The 6,548-nt window shown below is 32.6% G+C and overlaps 1 long non-coding RNA gene across 1 annotated transcript; it reads right to left on the reverse strand.

Annotated features, from left to right (window-relative positions):
- Positions 1 to 1,948: 1,948 nt before the first annotated feature.
- LOC107877196 lies at positions 1,949 to 4,875 on the reverse strand. The gene is made up of 2 exons (XR_001676239.2): positions 4,686 to 4,875; positions 1,949 to 2,232 (listed from the first exon to the last, which is right to left on the reverse strand). It is a non-coding gene; the product is annotated as an uncharacterized LOC107877196 (long non-coding RNA).
- Between the last annotated feature and the right edge of the window lie 1,673 nt (positions 4,876 to 6,548).

Raw genomic sequence — 6,548 nt, forward strand, 5'->3', positions numbered from 1 at the left:
TCAGCTTCAGTTATCCATGTACTCTCATTTAGTTATATTCGTATCACTCAATCAGTTACTGTTTATACATATGAACCTATGCATTTCATCCTTACCTCATCTAGCATACCAGTACATTCCACGTACTAATCACATACTTTTTTCTTGCACTATGATGTCTCATATCATAGGTTCGGACGCTCAAGTTCCTAACCATGCTTAGTCAGATTCAGTCGGTAACATCAGATTCTGTAGCGAGTCCTCATCTATCAAGGATCTTGTTTTCTTTCAGTACTACAGTAGATTCAGTATTTTATTCATCGGAGTTAGTTGGTGGCTTGTCCCATCAACTCCATATTCAGACAATTCAGTTATAGGCTTTTCAAACTAGACTAGTTCAGACAGTGTTCAGCTTTCAGAGGTTATTATCAGTATCCATATTATGAATCTTATGGCATTTCAGCCTAACTTCTGCATTATTTTAGTATTATTATTTAGTGCTCACAGCAGATACCAGTCATGGGTTAGCTTGTGGTCCTTCAGGGTCGTAAGCACCGTGTGGCATCCAGGGTGCAGAATCGGGGCATTACAATGAATGATTCCAAGCTTTTGAAAAATAGGATGGAAATTAAACTCTTCATCATCCTTCAATACCTTGAGATATCTATAGAGAAATTAAACTCTTGCTCATTCTTCAGTACCTTCAGATATCTATAGAGGTATTCAATTAGTAGAACAAAAATATAAGGGGACATAGGGTCCATTTGCCTTAATCTCCTTCTATTTTGCATAGTGGTTGAAATTGTTCCATTGATCATAAAAGTATAACTAACTATTTTTAATGTAATTCATGATCCATTTGACCATCCTACTTGGAAACCACAATTCTTTGAGCATTTGTTCAATAAACTTCCACTCAACTGAATCATATGCGTTTTTTAGATCTACTTTATAATTGTATCTAGGTGAAATATGTTTCACCAGTTCATGGTTGAGTATGATATTGTCTGAGATTAGTCTACCTAGAACAAAAGCAGATTGGATATTCCTATAATTCTATCAATCACATTGTTAATTATTGCTGAGATGATCCTTAATATACTCTTATACACTATAAACATCATGTAATAAGTCTAAAGTTCTTGATTGAGTCCGGATGAGAAGTTCTGGGTATAAGAGTGACTAGTGTATTGTTTGCACCTCTTAACAACCTGTTAGTTTGAATGAAATCCAACATAATATCTGAGGCAACTTGTTGGACTATCCCCCAAGATTTCTTAAAATTCAGCATAAAAACATCAATACCTGGATCCTTGTTATCATCTACCGTAAACAAAGTTTATTTGTTTTCATCCCTTGAAATTGTTGCATACATTAATTGTTATTGCTACAAAGTAGCACTTGGTTCTATCTTTAACATAGTTAGATCAATATAAGGAATACTGGTTGCATCAGAGCCTAAATAGTCACCTATAAGAGCCAAGTATTTTTTCCTCAATATCAACTTTCTTGTGCAACAACCTACCATTGCCATCTCTTAGAACTGAGATGTTGTTTGTGCTTTCCCTAACTTTCACATAGTTGAAGAAGTATTTATTATTCCTATCACTTTCAAAAATCCAATGAGCTTTTGACTTTTGTGTTAAGGTTTTATCTTGTACAAGAAACCATTTATTTATCTCATCCATTGCTTGCTTCTCCTTCTTTATCAACTCAGTGCTTGAGAAACTAGTGATCTAAACTTATATAGCATTCAAATTCTCCCTTAAATAAGTAATCCTCTGGTTAATACTCCCTTAAAGTCTCTTTACAGATTCTCAGTTTGCACCAAAGTCTGTACATGGTAGTGCCCTACACCTAGCAGCTCTATGTTTGTGCAACTATGGACAAGAACTTCTTATCCTCAACCAATACATTTGTAAATTTAAAAGGCTTCTTGGTAGTGTTGAGAGTGTTAGTGACATTCATATGTTTTATAAGAGCGATCAAACAAATGATTTTCAAGGAAACGGGCACTGATGCCTCCATAGTTTACCTCCCAATTGTCATTACATAAAGCCCGATCAATCCTAATCTATACATGTCCATTTGTCCAAGCAAGAAGCCTACCTATAGACTTTGGATCAATCAACGTAAGAATATTTATCGCATGTTGAAAATCATTGGTCTTTCAATCTGCTGCCGCTTGCCCTCCAGTTCTATCAGTAGTTGATAGTGGGGCATTGAAGTCCCCACATATACACCAAAGTGCACCTACAGCAGCACATGTTTTTATCAAGCTATATCATAATATTTTCCTTTCTTCAAGATTATTACTACCATAAATAATAGTGTGAGAGCATTGAAAGCCACTACATAGATCAACAACAAGGAGTTGATAAACTGAATATTAGCTTCCAAAGTTGTGACACAAATATATTCTTCCTTTTAAAGTTATTGTACTCTACCATTACTAGTATGTCTATAGTTATGTAATCATTTCCAACCTTTATCCACCTTGTTTAAGCTAGATTTAAATTTAGGTTCTTTATCTTTGTCATCTATAAATCCAGCTAGACTTATTTCATGTTTCTTCAGATAAAGCCCCTTCTCCCTTTGTTTAAAAAGCCTATTCAGGCCTGTCATATTCCAAAACAGTCAGTTTATTGAACATTTAATGGGTTCTCCCCCTAGACGGACTTCCTAACTTGGTTACTATTATACACTTGACAAAAAGGCAAGAGAATTTAGATTGACCATTAGGCTACCCTTGCTACCAGAGGCAGAGCCATGTTGAACCAAAGAAGTATATGAAAAACTTTTTAGAGATTTCCCAGCCTGCTCACCTATGTATAGGGGTCCTATAAATATCTTTCATTTATTGCTTCACTAGTCCCTCCAAATCTTTGATCGGATCCACCGTCTCCTTGCTTGGTACATACTCATGTATAATGTGACTTACCAACCCACTAATGAATAACTTTGGGTCATTTATGTCCCTCTCTCTTTAAGAGGCTGCTGTAGGTTTCTGCTTTGGATCCACCTTGCATTCATGCCCATACTAAACACGGTATTTACAAAATAAAGACTTCTAGTCAAAAACCACTTTATACATAAATGAATTGCCACCAAATTTAGTATTATCTATTTCTTTAGGTAAGTACTAAGTAACATAAACATCAATCAATACTCATTCATAGGAATCTCTTATTCAATTCTTTGTGCACTCATCCGCAAACATTGATTCTCATTGTCGACTTGCAATCTTACTTAGTGTCACATGCCCTAACAATTAAATAAAGATTAGGAAATTTGATCCATAACTACATAGTGTGAGTTAGCTTTTGTTAAACATCAAATATATATGTACAAACATTAAGGATACATTATTTCTATTGATAGTATAAGGATTTGAATAGAGGAACTCATCCATATTTTGTATGCTCTAGAACTTCACAATATAATAACCCTCATCATGACAATAGAGTTCCGCTGTAGCCACAAAATTCCAATTCCTAGATATATAATTTCTTGTGTAAGTAAATGATTGGTCATCTCCCATAGTGAAGAGAACTATATCATAACTCCATTCCTTCGCTTGCTCCTCAGTTTTGATAGGTTCTAGTAACACTGATGAGTATAATTTATAACAAATAGAAGAATATAATGGAAGGGGCATACCATTAGCAAAAGTATAATTGTGGGTAAATGGGATTGTCCATGGTTGTTCCTCTGGTTACTTCTTCGTTAAGAGATCTTGGTATCCTTTACAACCTCTTGATCAAGTGTAGGTGACATTTTCTCAACGTATTCCTTATACCTTGAGTTAGTGCCACAGATCTCAATGGATTTCAACTTTGAAGCACTTTATTTCACACTTGATGGTAGGTTAGTTAGAACATTCCTTGGTGTCATTAATCTTGCACTCTATCATGTCATTGTTCTATTGAAATTTCTCAAAATAGACTAGCAAAAAATTCTAATAACGGTCTCAAAAGTCCCATAGTGCATTGTAGTGATAGTTAATGATAGTTAGTATATATTATAGCTATTTAACACTCAAATACAACAAACTTGTCGCAAGGAAACAGGCTTGAAGATTGTCTAGCTAATCTAGCACTAAATTTTATAAGAAGGCTAGAATTTATTTTGTTTTCGGAGTTAACCTAAATACGCTAAAGAATTCTTAACCTGAACAAACAACGAACACCTACTTTGAGAATCATAACAACGGAAACATGAGAGACAAAGATAGGAAATAGGGAAATTTATATGCATCATATGATTTTTGGCATATGGACTTCTAATATGATTCTCACATAGGAGTTTACAGTGAGTCATTTCAGAGTTTACAGTGAGTCATTTCAGGGAAAACAAATGCATCAGCATTAAATACAAAAAGCTACTTGCACAGATCTAAAAATTTACCAAACACAAAAATCACGCAGATCAAAGAAGCAACATGTGACTATAATAAATCTAGATCAACAATAAGTCAATTATGATTCAACTTCAAAAATCACACACAACCTCCGAAAAAGGGTCAAATTCTTCTTTTTTAAATTAAAAGTAAAAAAATAACCCTATTTGAGACCAAGAGAAAGCAACATCTACGAAGTAGAGATGGAGAAAAATGGAGTTCTTTCATGAGACATCATTGACGTAAAGACAAGGGCTAATAAATTAGGAATTAATCAAAAAGTAGATATAAAATTCAGAGAAACTACCTAGGAAAAGGAAAAAAACACATGAAGGTGATGAAAAATATCATTGGAGTCTAGGGATCTGGTGAAATGTAGACACGCCTCTTCAGTTTCCTTTTTGGTGACCCCAAATTCAACTCAAAATTTTTGGTGTGAAGTCCAATGAGGGCCAGTTATTTTTTTTGGCTAGTCTTTTATTTATTCTTTTTTTTTTTTTCATTTTTCCTTTGGTTCTTGCCTTTTATTTTAGACATTATTTAATTTTTCTAATAAATAAATAATATTTTAAAATTTTAATTTGATTAAAAAAATATAAAAATAATTTCTTTCTTTTTCTTAATAAAATGCCCATACAATGATACTATTTAATGAACTATCAGTTTGTTAATATTTAAACTAAATATATGCAAAATTTAGAGAAAATAAGATTATAAAATAATTATAAATAATTAAAATAAAAAAGGTTAAGTATTTCATAGTGGTACGAATTGCAAATTACAAATTATGTGATGCAGGGCAGTGCGGGGCAGGTTGAAGTCTTCATAGGTTTAGCATATTTGCCTCAAAATTGCCCTACCCCATTTGTCATCCCTACCTCTAAATAAAATAATTGAGAACTTAATTATACAAATTAAAGTGAAAGTCAACACGCAAATCATTTTAGTAAAGTAATCAATTTTATTTCGTTGAAGATGTATTGATCTCCTTAAATAGTTTTGGAGAAAGATGTACATATTCTAGAAAGCTCTTACTTTCGAGAGAAAATTAATGTCATATTTTATAAAGAAATACATTTTCTATATCCTAAGAATGTTTTTTTCATATTTAAACATTTTATACTATTTATAAAAAAGAACATGCTTAAGAACAAACATGTAATTAGAAATATTTACAATATATCGATAAGATTGTATTCATATAATAAGTTCTACAGTTAATATATGAGTTCTACATTGAAAAATATTTGTACCTAGACTAGTATACAAATGATTGACACTTCTTCAATACTCAAACACTTAGATTATGTCACACTATAAGGAGATTTGCGCGCACACAACCATCCATATTTTTCTTTTGATCAGACTCTTCAACACTTTTGCTCGAGATAGTGAGTGAAAGAGGAATCATTCCCAAATTATCTTGAAATACTATAAATATTTTCTTAGTCATTTCCTTTGTTTGACTGTCCACTTGCTGGTTCTTTGATTAACTAAGTTTTTTGACAAGCTATCCATTAGTAACTTTTTCTCCAACAAAATGATAGTGCATCTCACATGTTTTGCTCTGGCATATAGTATTGAATATATTGTCATTTAAAATGCACTTAAGTTGTCATATAATAGTGTAGGTGTAGTGGTTAAATAGTTTCTAATTATATTAATAATGTTTATTAACCATGTCATTACAGTTGTAGTTTAAGTCAATGTCCTATACTCAACTATAATACTTGATCTTGCTATTGTATGTTGGTTCTTCAAAGTCCAAATCAAGCAATTTTCTCCAAGATAAATATTGTACCATGTGATGGATATTATAGTCATAAGACATCCTTTACAATATGCATTAGAAAAAAATCATATAGGTTAAATGGTGAATGGGGCAAAATTCTCACACCAAACTATATTGTGCCTTTCACCTATCTAAGTATCCTCTTGATAGCTTGGTAGTGAGCATTATATAGATTTTACATAAACTAGTGTATTAGTCTACTACATAAGCTATGTTAGGTCTTGTGAGTGTCAAGTATTCTAGGCTTCCCACAATACTATTTTATAGTGAAAGACATATTAGATTCCTTAGCTTTCTGTAGACCATGTATTTGAGTCAGTGGTGTGCTTACTATTTTTGTAAGTGCCATATAGCTCTGAAACATACTTGTCTTGATAT

This window comes from Capsicum annuum, chromosome 1 (genome assembly GCF_002878395.1).
Source record: "Capsicum annuum cultivar UCD-10X-F1 chromosome 1, UCD10Xv1.1, whole genome shotgun sequence".
NCBI lineage: Eukaryota > Viridiplantae > Streptophyta > Magnoliopsida > Solanales > Solanaceae > Capsicum > Capsicum annuum.